General features: G+C 38.6%; 1 long non-coding RNA gene across 2 annotated transcripts in view; it reads left to right on the top strand.

The window, feature by feature from the left end:
- LOC140497312 (uncharacterized) overlaps positions 1-15931 on the top strand; it is a 61080-nt gene extending 45149 nt beyond the window's left edge. For both annotated transcript variants that reach the window (XR_011964610.1, XR_011964611.1), the window contains 2 exons: positions 3448-3547; positions 14700-15931. This is a non-coding gene — a long non-coding RNA (uncharacterized lncRNA). The remainder of the gene's footprint in view (positions 1-3447; positions 3548-14699) is intronic.
- The last annotated feature ends 2000 nt before the right edge of the window (positions 15932-17931 follow it).

Here is a 17931-nt window from a genome sequence, read left to right as displayed (position 1 = left end):
CCTCCCTGCCCATTCCCTTTGGGAAGGCAGGCAATTCAATATAGGCCATATCTGTGTAGTTTTGCAAATGACTTCTATAATAGTCCTGTTGTGTAAGACTAACTATATTTCCCTCCATCCTATCCTGTCCCCCCATTGCTTCTATTCTCTCTTTTGATCCTGTCCCTCCCCAAGAGTGTTGACTTCAAATTGTTCCCTTCTCCCATTGCCCTCCCTTCCATCATCACCCCCACCCTGCTTATCCCCTTCTCCCCCACTTTCCTGTATTGTAAGATAAGTTTTCATACCAAAATGAGTGTGCATTTTATTCCTTCCTTTAGCAGAATGTGATGAGAGTAAGCTTCATGTTTTTTCTCTCACCTCCCCTCTTTTTCCCTCCACTGAAAAGTTTTTTATTTGCCTCTTTTATGAGAGATAACCTGCCCCATTCCATTTCTCCCTTTCTCCTCCCAATATATTTCTCTCTCACCCCTTAATTTCATTTTTTTAAGATATGATCCCATCCTATTCAATTCACTGTCTCTCTCTCTGTGTGTGTGTGTGTGTGTGTGTGTGTGTAATCCCACCCAGTACCCAGATACTGAAAAAAGTTTCAAGAGTTACAAATATTGTCTTTCCATGTAGGAATGTAAACAGTTCAACTTTAATAAGTCTCTTATGACTTCTCTTTGCTGTTTACCCTTTCATGCTTCTCTGGATTCTTGTGTTTAAAAGTCAAATTTTCTTTTCAACTCTGGTCTTTCCATAAAGAATGCTTGAAAGTCCTCTATTTCACTGAAAGACCATTTTTCCCCCTGAAGTATTATACTCAGTTTTGCTGGGTAGGTGATTCTTGGTTTTAGTCCTAGTTCCTTTGACTTCTGGAATATCATGTTCCACGCCCTTCAGTCCCTTAATGTAGCCTCTAGATCTTGTGTTATCCTGATTGCATTTCCACAGTACTTGAATTGTTTCTTTCTAGCTGCTTGCAATATTTTCTCCTTGACCTGGGAACTCTGGAATTTGGCCACAATGTTTCTAGGAGTTTCTCTTTTTGAATGTCTTTCCAATGGTGATGGGTGGATTCTTTCAATATTTATTTTGCTCTCTGGTTCTAGAATATCAGGGCAGTTTTCCTTGATAATTACATGAAAGATGATGTCTAGCCTCTTTTTTTGATCATGAGTTTCAGGTAGTTCCATAATTATTAAATTGTTTCTCCTGGATCTATTTTCTAGGCCATTGTTTTTCCAATGAGATATTTCACATTATCTTCCATTTTTTCAATCTTTTGGTTTTGTTTTATAATTTCTTGGTTTCTCATAAAGTCACTAGCTTCCATCTGTTCCATTCTAATTTTTAAAGAACTCTTTTCTTCAGTGAGCTTTTGAACCTCCTTTTCTATTTGGCTCATTCTGCTTTTTAAAGCATTCTTCTCCTCATTGGCTTTTTGAACCTCTTTTGCCAATTGAGTTAGCCTATTTTTAAAGGTGTCATTTTCTTCAGCATTTTTTTGGGTCTCCTTTAGCAAGGTGTTGACCTGCTTTTCATACTTTTCTTGCATGTCTCTCATTTCTCTTCCCAGTTTTTCCTCCACCTCTCTAACTTGATTTTCAAAATCCTTTTTGAGCTCTTCCATGGCCTGAACCCATTGAATATTTATTTTGGATGTTTGGGATATAGAAGCCTTGACTTTTATGTCTTTCCCTGATGGTAAGCATTGTTCTTCCTCATCTAAAGGATGGGAGGAGATACTGTTCACCAAGAAAGTAACCTTCTATGGTCTTATTTTTTTCCCCTTTTTTGGGCATTTTCCCAACCAGTTACTTGACTTTTGGGTCCCTTGTCGAGTAGGGTATACTCTGGGGACCTGTAAGATCTCAGTTCCTCCAAGGTAGCACAATCAAGCATGTACTAGACTGGATGCAGAGAAGGATTTTTGTGCTCAGAATCTTAGTAGAGTTTCTCTCCACAGGCACCTGACCTCCAGTTCCACTAAGCTAGCACTGGGGGTGGGGGGTGGGGGTGGGATTCAGTCAAGCTGTGGGGGCAGGGCCACCATTCCATGCGAGACAAAGACCTGCTCCCTCAGTGCCCCGAGGGGTTTTTATGATCCAGCAATGGTCTCAGGCTGCTGTAGGGCCTGCCATGAGAAGTGAGAATTCCTGCCGCCTGACCCATGTGGCCTCTGCAGGCCACTGCCTGAGACCAGATCTATGGGAAGGCCCTTCTCCCTTCCCAGGCAGCTGAAAAAACCTCTGTCACTGACCTTTGGCACCTGTGGGTTGAAGGATCTGAGGACCCTCTGCTGCTGTGACTAGAGATTCTACCCTGAGGGCTGTTCACAAGCCATGCAAGCCTGTGGCCAAGGCTGGGCTGGGCTCCGTGTCTGCTCCACATCTAGTGCAACCGAAGTTTCCCATGGGCCTTTCATGTGACCCTGGGCTGGAAATCTCCTTTACTCTGTTGTTGTCCACTTCTGCTGCTCCAAAATTTGTTGAGAGTCCCTTTATACAGGTGTTTTATGGGCTGTGTGAGGAGATCCTGTGTATGTGTGTCTTTCTACTCCACCATCTTGGCTCCACCCCCAAGCAGCTTATATTCTCATGGAAGAAGACAATATAAAAGGGAACTGAAAAGAGAGAAAAGTGAGAAAGGTTTTCAGGAATATAGTCAAAATCTGAGAAGGAAGGAGAATAAGTGGAATATTGGCATTGAGGAGTATGGTGACCACTTATATTCCAACAGAGTTGTAATAGGTTAGTGAGGGGTTAAGTGACCTGCCCAAGGTCACAGTGCCAGTGTGTGTCATAAGAGGCCTCGAACCCATGCCTTTTTGTTAACAATTTCTTTTCTTTCCCCACTAAGTTCCTGTTGCTCTTTCACTTTCTGGTAGGACTCCTTTGTGTGTGTTACTTTGTTTTTATACAAAAACTGTGTTAAAAATAAAACAAAACAAAAAAATATCACAAAATTCCAGAGTTGTAAGGGACCTTGGGGACAATTTAATCTTACTCATACATGAAAAGAATCTGCAACGCCACATGCTTAGACATAAGGGGAAATCTGCCAAATCTTGAGGTGGCTCATTTCAGCTTTGGACAGCTCTAATTATTATGCATTGAGCCTACATTTTTAACAATGCAACTTCCCTTTCTATATTTTCTATGTGATGATCTTCTCAAGAATCTTTTCAGGAACTGGTCAAGCTCAACGGTCTACAGACTTGGTTCTCTTACCTCTTTGAAAATCTGGACATTTTACCTTTTCAAATCTCCAGAGCCATCATCTAGTCAAGTGTTTTATCCCATCATCTTCATAATATTTTGAACATAGTATTTGCCTTTCTGTGTTAGGGCCTCTACTTCCTCTTTTCTCTTGATTAAATTTGGAGCTTTTTTGGTAATTGTTCAATTGTTTTTCAGTCATGTCTGATTCTTTGTGACCCCATTTATGGTTTCTTGGCAGAGACAGTGGAGTGATTTGCCATCTCCTTCTCCAGTTCATTTTACAGAAGAGGAAACTGAGGCAAACAGGGTTACGTGACTTGACCAGCTTCAAAGAGTTAGTAAGTATCTGAGGCTAGATTTGAACTCAGGAAGATGAATCTTTCTGATTCCAAGCCCAATAGTCTACCCACTGCACCATCTAGAATGTAAATTTTTACTACTGCCTCTTTTCATGTACTTTGTAAAGTCTGGGTGTCTAAGCTGTTCTTTCTCCTTTGCAGTTATTTTTTATGGCATCTATCTTAGAGCACACAAGCATATATATGTATGTGAACATATATTTTACATGTACATTACACACATGTGTATATATAGGTATATGTGCAAACATATATATGCATACATATGTGTGCATGTTTTATACATATATAAATATATATATATATACACACACGTATATGCGCAAAGATTGAAAAGACACATAGAAAAAGAGAGAGAGAAACAGACAGACAAAGGGAGACAGTTTTTTTCCTCTCCCTTATTTTCTTCTTTTAAAGCCCATATAAAAAATACTTGGAAAAAATACATTCTCCCCAGTCTTTGCTAGGTATACTCTGTCTCTGGTCATGAATCTGTGTTCCATATATTGTGAGCCATGATCTGGAAAGCACAATTACAGTCTTAAACCTCACCTTCTGAATTAGCTGTTCACTTCCTAAATTGATTTTTTTTCTCTCCATTCCTTTCTTTAAATGGACAACAGTGAGGGAAACACAATCAGGGCCCTTCATCTACAGTTTTTTGAGCAAGAGTTCATAATCATTTGCAATACTTTTTAAAATTCCTTTGGAAATCTCATTTGGAGTGGGTAGTTGTCATCCATTTCAATAAATCTGGAGTAGTTTTCTTTTATGTCTCACATGCATGCCCCTGAAAGACCCCAGCCTCTCTATTGCTATTTTTAGGGATAACAACAAGGGTAGGAGTAAGAAAACAAGCATTTTGATTTTCAAATATGAAGCTCCCTGTTAAAAAAAATTGTTGAAGAGACCCAGTCTTATTGCAGAAACACATTGGGAAGTGGGCTTTCAATGTCCATGTATCAGTCCATTCATCAAATTCCTGAACTTGACAGGTCTTGGCCTCACTAGAGTATAGACATTTTTTTCACTTTCAAATATGAAATACTTGCTTAACGAAAAGACAAGACTATTTAATTAGGAAGGAAAAAAACAGGAATAATCATAACATTTAACTCCTTAGAAGGCAAGCACTGGAATAATCATGACATTACTACACAGAAAGCAAAATAGGATTAAAATATAATGATAGGCTCATAAATCCCAATCTCATTCTTTCACCAATACACATAATATCTGTGGGAGAGTGTGCTCATAATCACAAAAATTTAGCAAGGAAGTATGTGAGTTTGGAAACCCATGTGTCCAGGGCAACTTAAAATTTTAGACACCGGGTCTTGATATCTTTGGCTGGACTATGGACTGTTTCATGTTTTTGCATCTTCATTTGCAATGCTTTGCACTGTGCTTAGCTTAGTAGTTGCTTAATGGATGCATTGCTTTGCAACTTGTTATAATTTTAAGAAGTACTTGATTCAGAATCAGGTGACCTGGGTTGGGAGCTTTACTCTATTATATGCTGTTTATGGGACTTTAGTCAAGTTTCTTAACCTCACTGGCTTCTCGTTTCCTCATCTATACATGAAGGGGTTGGACTAGGTAACCTCTGTGAGGTCCTTTTCATTTCCACAAATCCATATGATCTTTATTTGAATTTGTTTTTCTGCCTTAGGCTCTCTCTTTCCATTTCAGAAGATTCTTTTGAGAAAAAGCCAAGGATTACTGGACTGAGTCTGATGTTTTTTTCTCTTAAAAATCTCATTTGGCCCCAGAACATTCAGATAAACTCACTGGGAAGGCAGCTCAAGGGAAAGCAAATATTTTGACCATTAAAATAACCTGTAAATAACACAAAATGGGATGGACAGTGAGTTTTGCTTGCATAACTCCACTTATCACATTCTGTTTTCCTTCAACTACTCTCTTACCTCACAAGTGCCTGTCTCATAAATTTCTGACAGCATGATAAATCACCTCAAATGTGGGCAAAAATCGGTAAAATAGATAAAGATTGTCCTGAAGCATGATTTGCCAGAATTTTGTCTCATGTCCCTGCTTATTGTTGGACTGCACGTTCATTGTGAAACTAAAGATGCTCTGTGTTTTGAAGTTGTAGCTAAAAGTCAGTTTCACACATGAGAAGATGTGATGTTTGGAAGGATATATGGAAGCTGATTCATTTTTTAAATATAGAGCTCAGATTTTTTTTCTTTACTCACAGAGCTACTTGTAGTTAGAAGGATTTACCTGATGAATTTCACGGTCAAAATGGATTTCCTTTGTCACGATATATAGTATGCATTCTAGATCACATGGTCAGTGATTGAATGACTTTTGGTAAAGAGGATACCTATGACACAGAGGGTGTGACTAGGAGGGCCCTGGCCAAGACTGATGAGGTTCAGTGATGATGAAGCTTTGAGTTTCAAAATATTTTCCTATAAAAAGCATGGACAACTCCATCCTGCAGTTAGCCTCAGTTATTTCATTGGAGATATTCACACCGATGTAAAATTATAGACATGAACTTCTAAAATACCTTCAGGATCTAACTCTGTGATCCTAAGAAAGCAAAAAACAACGCAGACAAAAACATTTGATATAAATATGCCTTTGTGCCAATTCTGAGAAGAGCTGATAGGAAGATGCTGGTATGAACTATCTTTGGGAATTAGGTAAATGAAAGAATAACAAAATAAATTTTTAATGGAAATTGCTTGTATTTGAATTATTGAGAGATTTTAAAAAATAAACCTACTATTATTATTTTAGACATTCTTTAAAATAAAAAAGGAGAGGTAAAAGATAATGTCTAAAAAATTTGCTTTGTTGTTTTTAAGAAAGCCTTGTTATTTCATTATAGAAATTAATGTACTATTTGAAGCCTCTGGGAAATAAATTTAATGGTAAGAATTTCAATAATATGTTACACATAGTACTATAAGATTTACAAAGTGTTTTACATACATCATCTCATTTGATTTCTTTTAATAACCTTTTGAAAGAGAAGATTGTATTCTAATTTTATAGAAAGGGAAACTGAGGCTCAGAGGTTAAGCTATATAATCCAGGTAGTTAGCAGAAGTCAGAGACAGAACTTGAGCCTATGCTACTCCCAAGTACTGTGTACTATGTATTATACTCTATCATGTCATGTGATTGTATATAAAATGTTTGGCAACTGTAAAAAGCTATAGAAATATTAACTACTGTGTCATTCTGCAGTTCTTAGTAGGATTCAGAGTTCTGTCTCTCATTAAAGATAAAAGTATGTTTGCATCCTGCTAACTTTTAAGATTTAGTGATTCATTAGCTTTGCACTTCAGATGACTTGGTAGGCAGTCCATGAACGGGATGCTCATAGTATAATAGTGAAAAGGACATTCTTTAGCAACTCTCTAGATTGTTTTTGCTGGCAATGTAAGGAGAAAAAGGAAAAGTAGCTTGTGGTATCTACTATTGTTCAGGGAACTAAAGGATGGCCTGAAAGATCTGAAATTGTGTATGTGTGTGTGTGTGTGTGTGTGTGTGTGTGCCTCCTCCTTAGCAAGTTCAAGACACATCACAACTATAGAAAGCAGAAGGTTCACAAAATTAACTTAGCATAGCAGAACATTTTCTATAAGAAAGGTTTATTCTTGAAAGCAAAGAATTTGGTGGCCTACTCCCAACCTCAACTGCAATGTAAATAAACATTGGAAATGTCTCATGTTTTCTTACAGTAAGCTGGCTTCTGTAGGATGGTTCTAGCAGCAGAAAAACCAAAATGATCCCGAGTGAAGTACTGTTCCTCCCACTCACTGAAGAGAAATGAAAATAATGAAGGAGATAGGCATGTCATTGTTATGTGGAAACATGAAGATCACAGGTCATAAGACCATCGACCTAGAGTTGGAAGGGATATCAGAGACCATCTCATCCATTTTTCAGATGAAAAAATAGGCCCAGAGAGATTAAGTGATTAGTCCAAAGTACATAGGTCACAAAGAGTTTTGACTGAAAACAACTAAATGACAACACAACACAGGTAGTCGGTGGCAGAAGTAGGTTTTAAATCCAAATCGACTGATTCCAAATTCAGTACCCTTTTCATTATGCAATATGAAAAGAAATAAACTCTGAGAGAAATCAGTATAGCAACTGAGCAAAATATTATTTAAAAAATTTAAATGAGAAGAAAAAAGAAAAAGGCAACAGGAAAGAAAGAAGCAAGGAAGGAAGAAATAAGGAAAGGAGGGAGAGAAGAAATAAAGGAAGGAAAGAAGAGGAACAAAAGGAGGAAAAGACAGAAAAGAAAAAGTGAAAAAAGAGAGGGAGAAAGGAAAGAAAGAAAAGTGGGGAGATATATATATTTTAATGATTCAGGTCATGGGACTTAGGTGTCTTATCCAAAGTCACAGGATATTTAGTAAAGTAGAAAGAGTGCTGCTGCTTCTGCATTTGGAGTTGGAGAACTCCAATTCAAATCCTGCCTCTTGCACTACCTTTGTGAGTGGGACAAGTTACAACTTTTCTGGGGCTCACTTTTTTTTTGTATGTAAAATGCAGGGGTGAGATGAAGTGGTGCCTTGTTGTTTTAGATCTACAGTCCCCAAATAGCAGAGTCAGAAGTGGAGCTCAGGCTTCCTAACTCTAAGCCTAAGGTTTTTTTCCAGTATCGCGTAATGACTCCATGTCTCATAACTCAAAATCATCATGGAATCATCAAACCAGTTTATTTCCAGGTCATCATCTCTTCCAGCCCAAGATGGGAAACGGTGCATTTGTCCCCTTTTTCAGAGAAGGAAATGTGAGTGCAGAATGCACACTTGTTTGTATTTTTTTCTTTTAAGAGATTCATAATTCCAAGTATAGCATTCCTTGGAAGAACATTTTTCCTAGTTTGCCTCTTCAATTAATTACCAAATTCTTTGTGGTTTAATTCTCCCAAAAGTTGCTAGAAGAGAAAGTTTTTTAAAGTTAGTTTGTGACAACCACTGGCAATGACATATAAAATGGGATAAACTTGAGAACAGAGGGGGCAGTTGAGGGGAAGAAAAGGCTTAGGGCAGAGTAATGTGTGAGAAGGCTGGTCCCCCATCTTAGTTCTGTGAGGGAAGGAGTGAGATGGGCAAACTCTGAAAAGGAGGATCTTGGAAAGAAAAGCTGGGAAACCTACAAGGGTTTGCCACAGCTGTCTGAAGCTTAGCTAGCCCATGTTTAACTATTGCAGGGGCTGCGAGGAGCTAGGCATCTCAGCTTGACCCTTTTGGATGAGGGCAAAAAATTGACATTGTCACAGGGGTTTAAGGGTTTCCTGGAGATTGACTTATGTATGATTGGTGCAGTGAAAAGGGCTGTAGATTTGAGACAGCGAACCTGATTTTGCTAATCATTTTCTCTGTAAATTTACATGTGTCATTACTCCAGAGCTATGATACTCCCAGGGAAGCATCAGTATCCTGGCACTGTCAAAATCATGCTAACGTTAAACTCACAAGATCTGAGTTAAAATCCATTTCTGTTGCTCATTGTGTGACTATGACCAACCTCTATGGATCTCAGTATTCTGTAAAATAAAAAGATTCAGATAAGTTGTGGATTTTGTTCAGTCATTTGTTAGTCCTCTCTGACTTGTTGTGACCTCATTTGGGGTTTTCTTGGCAAAGATAATGGAGTGATTTGCCATTTTCTTCTCCAGCTCATTTTACAGATGAGAAAACCAATGCAAACAAGGCTAAGTGACTTACCCAGGATCACACAACTAATAAGTGTCTGAGGGCAGATTTGAACTCGGGAAGACGAGTCTTCCTAACTCTAAACTTGGTGCTCTACACACTGTACCTACCACCTGGCTGCCCGAGATCTCTGAGTCTGTGAGCTTACTCTTAATCTTAGTGCCCTCAGCCTATAAAAGGTAGTGGTTGATGGTTAAGGTAGCTGACACTTCTGTAGTACCTTAAAAAGTTTGGAAAGCCTCACTTTAGTCTCACAATAATCTTACAAGGAAGACATTATAGATGTTTAATAGATGATTCATGTGGGAAAATTCCTGTGAGATGTCCTCCAAGAGGCAGATGAAGAATTGAGTAAAGTGACTTGCCTGAGGTCATAGCTACTAAGTGTCAGAGGATTCGCACCTATATCTTCTTGGCTCTGAGTCTGGTTCTCTGTCCTCTTAGTGAAGTGGGTATCCCCCAATAGAGGACTGACTCTGTATACTGAAAGAGAATACAAGAAACTTAAAATTCTGCTAATTAGCTGAGGTAGCATGGCATGGTGGAGAGGGCACTGGACTTGCCATCAGGAATATTGGGGTTCAACTCTTTTTAAGTGTCTTACCCTTTTACCTTGAAAAATAGATGGATTTGGCTTCAGTGGTCTCTAAAGTCTTTTCCAGCTCTAAATCCCTGGGCCATTACTTTCTCTTATAACAATTGTTTCATTGTCTGTGCAAAAAAATAAAGATGAAATTTTACATGACAGCAGGTGAAGATCTTATTGGATCTTATCATTTTGTCCTTTTATAAATAAAATAAAGGAATATCTCTATATATATATCAATATCTGTCTATATATCTCTACATCTCTCTCTTTCTGCGTCTGTCTCTTTGTCTCTCTGCCAAGCCTAGAGGCCTGTATTGGGCTACCCGAGTCTTTCTTACCTGTCCAGGTCTTCGGCTGGCCACGCCGGATGCACGTATGAGAGAAAGGACGTTCCAGAGTCAAACAGGGGTTGAGCTTTATTACAGGGTTTCGGTTACAAGTGCAGGGGGTCTTCTTTCTTAGGACGAAGAGGGGGAGATTTCCTAAGAAGGCTAAGCTTAAGGGAATGGAAGTAGAAGTACAAGCGGGGAGAGAGGGGGAGGGGAGAGAGGAAAGAAAAGAAGCGGAGCCCTACTTTTCTCTTTGGCTCCACACGTGCTAAGAGAGCTTTTAGGCTTCCTCAATCCTACTTAATCTTCAGCCACACAGTTTGCATCTCAATACCGTGCTGTTAGGTAACTAGGTGTGCTCCAATCCGGGACGACCTCGAGGGCAGGGAGACTCCACCCATCAGGTATCTCCGGGGGAGAGGCGGAAATACCCGAGCTAGCGGAGCTAGCTCGGTCTGACCTTCTCGAACCCCCGCTGTTCATGGAGGGCCTCGTAAGACTCTAAGATTTAGAAGTCCCACTTTTACCTGCCCGAGACTGTCCACACGGAATTGAGCTTCCAGTCCCAACATCTCTCTGTCTCTGTCTCTCTCTCTGTCTTGAGCACAGAGGCAGTAAGATTGCACAGTGGAGAATGTGCTGCCCCTGGAATTAGGAAGACTTCAGTTCACATTGGCCTCAGACGTTTACGAGCAGCTGTCTGACCTTTTCAAGTCACTTAACCTCTGTTTGCCTCAGTTTTCTCAACTGTAAAAAGGGGGTGATAAAAGCACCAACTTTCCAGGGTTGTTACGAGGATGAAATGAGATGATATTTCTAAAACATTTAGAAAAGTACTTGGTACATAATAGCTACTATGTAGGTCTTATAATAGTCATATTATAACAATAATCATCATAATAATAATAACTATTGACTAATCGTCATCTCACCAATGCCTACTACTTACTTTCAGAAAATGAGTCTTCTAACTGAATTTACTTCCTTGGCTTTTGGGAGTTTTGCATTTGAACTTTCTTTTTTTTCTTCCTTCCTTCCTTCCTTCCTTCCTTCCTTCCTTCCTTCCTTCCTTCCTTCCTTCCTTTCTCCTTTCTTTCTTTCTTTCTTTCTTTCTTTCTTTCTTTCTTTCTTTCTTTCTTTCTTTCTTTCTTTCTTTCTTTCTTTCGAAATCCCATATATTCAAACTTGATCCCATGGGATATCCTTCTGAAACCTTTTGATCCAATCTTGGACCATATCCTCATCCCTCAATCAATCAACAAACATTAATAGTTTGTTATGTGCTGGGCCATATGCTAGACCCGGCAGATACAAAATGAATTAATGAAATCATCCCTACTCTTGAGGAGCTCAAGAAGATTCTCCCTCAGTCCCTGTGAATTATCTTTTAACTACCAGCAGGTGTTGGCCTCTTTCTCTTGACAGTGTTTTATTTCATAGGATTATCTAAATTTGGAAATGTAAGAGATCTTAGAGACCAGCAATAGAGCCCCTCATTAATTTATAGATGAGGAAACTGAAGCCCAGAATATTAAAAAGACTTACAGAGGGCCACACAGACATTAATAGAGCTGAACTTCAAACAGATGTCCAAGGACTCCAAATCAAGAGCCTTTTCTTCTCTTCCAAGCTGCCATCAGCTGGTTGTGTCATAAGCCACAGGAATTTATCCATAATAAATAATGACAAGGATCTAAGAGTTCCTCCATTAGCTTCTCTTTGTCTCCTCTTTTTTTTTGTGGTAGAAGTGAGCCTGGGTTTCAAAGAGCATGTTCTAACCTGTATGATTGTTGTTTAAAGGTCATCATGGGCTAGTTGAGAGATACTGAGGACCAGGTTGCCTGCAGGGTGGATTAAGTCCTGCATCATAAGATATCTCAAAAATAGCTGGCTAAATTTTGGAGGGCTTATGTGATTAGGATTCATGGAGGGGAGTACTCATACCTTTGATACTCGCATATCATTGAGATATTCAAGGGCTGTGGGTGTGTGTATATGTATGTGGGTCCAGATCAGTGATGGCACAGAAACTAGAATGTTGGACTTGGAGTCAGGAAGACAATTTCAAATTTGACCTCAGATACTTACAAGCTATATGACTCTGGGCAAATCACTTAACCCTCTCTTGGCCTCACTTTCCACTTGTAAAGTGGGGACAAATTAGCACCTAGGTGGTGCAGTGACTAGAATGCTCAGTCTAGTGTCAGGAAAACTCAGTTTCCTTATTTCAAATCTGACCTCAGACACATTACTAGCTGTGTTATCCTGGGGAAGTCACTTAACCTTGTTTGCCTCAGTTTCCTCACCTATAAAATGAACTGGAGAAGAAAATAGCAAACCACTTCAGTATCTTTGCCAAGAAAACACCAAATGGACTTGACTGAAATCAACTGAACAACAACTCCAAGGACGTTGTGAGAATCAAATATATACATACATACATACATACATACATACATACATACATACATACATAACTTTGCTAACTTTAAAGGGTCATGTCAATGCTAGTTATTAGCTATTATTATTCTTGCCTTAATTAATGTATGATCCTGCTAGGTAAGGAAACTCCCTGAACTCACAGAGATGAACAACTGTTCTGCAATTTATCGCCTTGCCTACCCTCTTCCTCATGAAATGTGTGTGAAAGACAGTAACAAGGTCAGTGTAGGCTAAGTGGAATTACCAAGATAAATCTGCGCAGATACTTCTTTAGGTGGTCTTTGACTGGCAACATGCTTCCGCTCAATCAGCAGTGTCCAGAAATGAAGCACCTCTAAGTAATTCTTAACTACTAAGTTGCTTAAAGCTGTTACTATTATTATTTTAATCATGTATTATTAATTACAAATAAATACATTTAAGAATATTTATGCATGTTAAATATGAATTAAATAATATTTTTACTATTTTCAACATGCCAAAGTTATAATTGATAAATTTATATCTTTATTATTTTTTAATTTACGATATTGAACTCTGTATTTACTCTACCCCTTTAGCTCTTCAGAATAATTTGGTTTTGCATGTGGGTAGTCCCTCCAATGACATAGATTATAGATTGAGTCTCCCCTAAACAAAGGTCTCCATGAATTGCTATGTGCCTTACCTTCTCAAATTAATCACCTTGTGGTCAACCTTCTTGATAGCCCCTTCTGAGCAAAAATGGTTATTGAGTAACAGGCAGTCCTTCTTTCTCATTAGGCAGGTCCTTGGCTGTGGTAAAGCCTAGGCAGTATTTGGGTTTAACAGGGACAGCCTACGAGAATTTAGGACTATATAAACAATATTGCCAGATATTGAAGGAGGGTGGTATTAGAGAGTTGGACTTGAGTTTCTTGAAGATACTTATTTGTCTATAGTTTTCACCCTTACAAGCTCTCAGAAAACTTGGTGGCATCAAAGTGCTTATTTTTGTACTCTCAAGGGGCTTGAAGTCTGAATATTTGGAATGAGAAAAAAATAAAGGTAAGACTTCATTCTTGACGTTGGCAGAAGATGTTGAATGGTGAAGAGACCCCATGAAGACTGGGTGAAGAAACTGAGGAAATTTAGCCTCAAGAAGAGAAGATTAAGATAAAATTTGATCTCTGTCTTCAAGTATTTGAAAATTTGTTCTGCAGAATTGGGGTTAACCTCATTCCACTTGGTCCTAAGGGATAGAATTGGTTGTAATGGCAGGGAAGTTACAAAGAGGCAGATGTGGTCTTACCATAATAGGAAAAAAAAATCTGACAATTAGAGCTGTCCAAGAAATAGAATTTGTTGCTTTGAGAGGGGTAATGAGTTCCTCATTGTGAAAGGTCTTAAAGATCAGGCTCAGGACTACTCTTTGGAGACAATTCCCCTTTGGGTAGTAGCTGCACTTTATGGCCCTCCTGTTGTGCAATTCCATGAGGCTACTTAAATGCAGTGTATATTTATTGAGTGCACAGCACTGAGAATACAAAGACAAAGATGACATCTCTATTTTACAAGGAGGGGAGGATGGTTAAAGTCCACACAGGAAAGTATAATAGGTACATAGATAGCAAAATAAAGGTGCCTAAAATATAAAAAAAAAGTTACTTACAATATAAAGTATAATAAGGTACATAGGAAAATATAAAACAAGGTAGAAGATGAATAGGGAAAACAATAGATCAAAATTCTTTGGGAATATTTGAGGAAGAAGAAAGCATTTAGAGCTTTGAAGGGTAGGGGGAATGAGTAGTAGGTACAGTTATTATCCTCATTTTGCTCATGGGGAAATTGGGGCAAAGAGGAGTTAAGGGACATGTTCAGGCTCAATCACCTGGTAAGTATCTGAAGCTGGTTTTGAATTCAAGTCTTTCTGACTTTCTGACTCCAAGTCCAGCCCTCTATTCATTGTACCAGTTAGGTACAGTATTCAAATAGTAAATAGTATTTAAATACTAAATAGTAATTGTTTCTCTTTTACCCAAGAATCCTGATGGTCTTCTCCTCCCAATTTGATTTTTTTTTTTTGATTAAAGGGGCCATCCCTTGAGCAACTACTTAAAGAAGCCTATTCATTGAATGGATGTGTCTCACTCAAAGTGAGAATGTGACAAGACCTTAGCCTGAAAGGGCCAGGGTCTCCCATAGCATCCTGGGCCATCTCCACTTGTCTTGAGGCCTATGAGGCCACAGGATCCAGATGACACAGAAGAAGAAAGTGCAGTTGGTGACCTTGCACAGCCCTCCCTCACTCAAATCAAAGTCAACTGTGAGTCAGGTCATCATCTTCGAGATCGAAGGACAAACACAACAAACAACAACAACAAGTCATCATGGAACTGAAACTTAGCTTTGAAGAAAGGAAGATATGAAATGTGAATGACAGAGCCAAAGAAGAACATTCTTAGCACAGAGTACAGGTCATGCAAGTTCATGGAGATGGGAGATGGCAGGTGGACTTGGGAGAAGAGCTATTACTCCAATGTGACTGGGGCGTGGAATGAATGAAGAAGAGGAACAAAATAAGAATATATCTAGATATTCTGGTATGTATTCATGGGTATGTATACCCATGCATGTATGGATAGCATGTATATAGGCATGTATAGGCATGTATATATACATGTGAATATAATTGCATATACACATGCACACATATATACATGTATGTGCACATATGTATACACATATGTATACACACATATACGCACATATACACCCATACATTTATATATACATATATACATATACATTCATCCATATATGTATACACATATGTATATATCTATATATCTATATCTATATCTACATATACACATATGTATATATCCGAAAGACATATTAGAGCCAAAATGTGGAGGATTTTAAATACCAGGGAAAGGAATTTGAGTTTCATTCTAAAGGCTAAAAGGAACCACTGGAGGTTTAAAAACAGTGTAGTGACATAATTAGACTTGTGCCTCATAAGGGAAGAAGCTATGTTTCTTTAAGTAACAGATTTCCATCTCCTATGTGATCTCTATGATTCTTAGTCAACTTGTGAAAAGTCTTTTACATTAACTCTTGTGGTTTTTTTCTTTTGTCTGTCGGCTTCAGGCAGATGATTTTTGGTTTTTTGGAGGTGTGAATGTAGAAATTATTACTAAGGGCTGTCTTACTTGATCAGAGAGATTTTATTATGTCCCCAATCTTCTAGATTTTTACTTCTTCTAGATGTTTGCTTTGGGATATCACACCATGATTAATAAATGATCTAACGTAAACTCCATTCAGCTGTGGTCTATGCCTGGTCCTTCCATCAACTAGCTGTTTTCTGCTAATTCTCCCTTCTTATCCCCTCTCCCCTCACCCTAATCCTATCTTTAAGATAGCTCAAACACCATCTTCTGCATGAAATCATTTCTACATCCCTCCAACTGCTAGTATACTCTTTCTCAAAATATCTTGAAGTGTACTTTATTTATATTTATTTTATAATAATTCTGTACATTCTTTTGTGCATGTTTGTTATCATTTCCTATTCGAATATGTCTCTTGCATTTTATTCATTGTACTTGTATCGCATCTACCTAGCCCAGTGCTGGGCACATAGTAGGTGCTTAATTAATTCTTGTTGATTTGTGACCCTGGACAAATAATTTAATCTCTTTGGACTTTAATTTCCTCTTCTATAAAATGAGGTGGTTGTATTTGATAACCCCTGAGGCCCCTTGTACTTGTAGATTTATGATCTTGTGGTCTCTTAGGTCCCTTTATAGTCCTAAAGTTATGCGATTTTGATAAAAATTGTTAGTAGTAGAAAACATAGATGTCTAGTTAGGAAATAGTTATCTTAATCCTCCAGCAGGACCCCGTGACCCCTATGATAACATCTAGATTATCCAGCCAAGTGACTACTCACTGTTTGTATTAATTACTCCATCCAAGTTGTCAATGTAACATTTAGAGGAAATAACTGCAAGAACAGTACATTCTTGGTCTCAGTGTAATTTCCTTCCAGCCCCATCCTTCAGCACAGCAGAATGTTTAGAAACCAGCTACAAACTTTCCTGACATTGCCATAAGGGAATGCAATTTTATTTTTGAACTTGTAACTGTCTCAAAGGTCTGTGTCTGTTTCATCTATGTTGATGTAGGTTCTCCACAGCTCTTTCTATGTTTATATCACACATCCTGGGAAGCCAGATTTCCTTGATTTTTCTCTGATGCCACCAATGGAAAAAAATCATCTCTTAGTATCAAAAATTCTGTCTGAATGTCTTTCCAGGTGTTGTGATACATCAGAGCAATTACTATGGTGGGGTAACTGGGGATTTGTGAAACTGGGGATGGTGAAATTTAGAGGATGATGACAGCACTGTATTTCTGTTTTAGACGAAACCAACTTAGTGCTGAACTTAATTAAAATGAATAATGAGTTAGAGAAGGAAGTAATCAAATGGAGTGCTTTCTTTTCCCACTGGCTAGATCAACACCTCTCTCTCTCTCTCTCTCTCTCTCTCTCTCTCTCTCTCTCTCTCTCTCTCTCTTTATCTCTCTCTCTCTCATGCTTCTGACTCTGCTAGACTTCATAAGCATGACTCAGTTGATCTTTCAGTCCAAAATCTCCCTCCATGCCTGGAATTGTTTTTTTTTTTTTTTTGCCTAGGAATATCCCTTTGCCATGTTGGCCCCTTCTCCCATTGATGAGTTCCTTCCAGAGGCATCCATTTTGGAGATGGGTCAAAGCTGGCTATATGTCACTCCCCTCCTTGCTATGTGTCTGATTCTCCTGGACTTTGCCACTTTGCATCCAGCATGGGTATCTCCCTCCTACTTTTCAGGGATTTTATGTCTCATCTTCTCCAAACAGAATACAATATCCTGGAAGGAGGGGGACTTTCTTTTTGTTTTTGTTTGAATCCCCTGCACTTAGCACAGCTCACACAGTATGGACTAAATAAGTGCATGTTTTCTAACCAACATTTATTCTTCTCCTTTACTCAATACTTTAAGGTATATTTGTCTTGCTGATTCCCCTCAACAATATGTCCTAAGGTTTTCTCATATGTGACCTTGAATTACAAGTTCTGAGTTGTCTTCATATCTCCTCATCTCTCAACTGACATTGTCTTTAAGAATTAAATAGGGGGGGGGGGGCGGAGCCAAGATGGCTGAGTAGAAAGACGCACATCCACATAGCTCCGAACCCACAACCCATAGAACATCTACAAAGAAGTAACTCACGGTGAATTCTGCACCCAGAGGCCACAGAACATTGGAGCGAGG

The sequence above is a fragment of the Notamacropus eugenii genome, chromosome 3, assembly GCF_028372415.1.
Source record: "Notamacropus eugenii isolate mMacEug1 chromosome 3, mMacEug1.pri_v2, whole genome shotgun sequence".
Classification (NCBI taxonomy): Eukaryota; Metazoa; Chordata; class Mammalia; order Diprotodontia; family Macropodidae; genus Notamacropus; species Notamacropus eugenii.
Note: the sequence above shows the minus strand (reverse complement) of the source record. Positions and strands in the feature narration are given on the sequence as shown.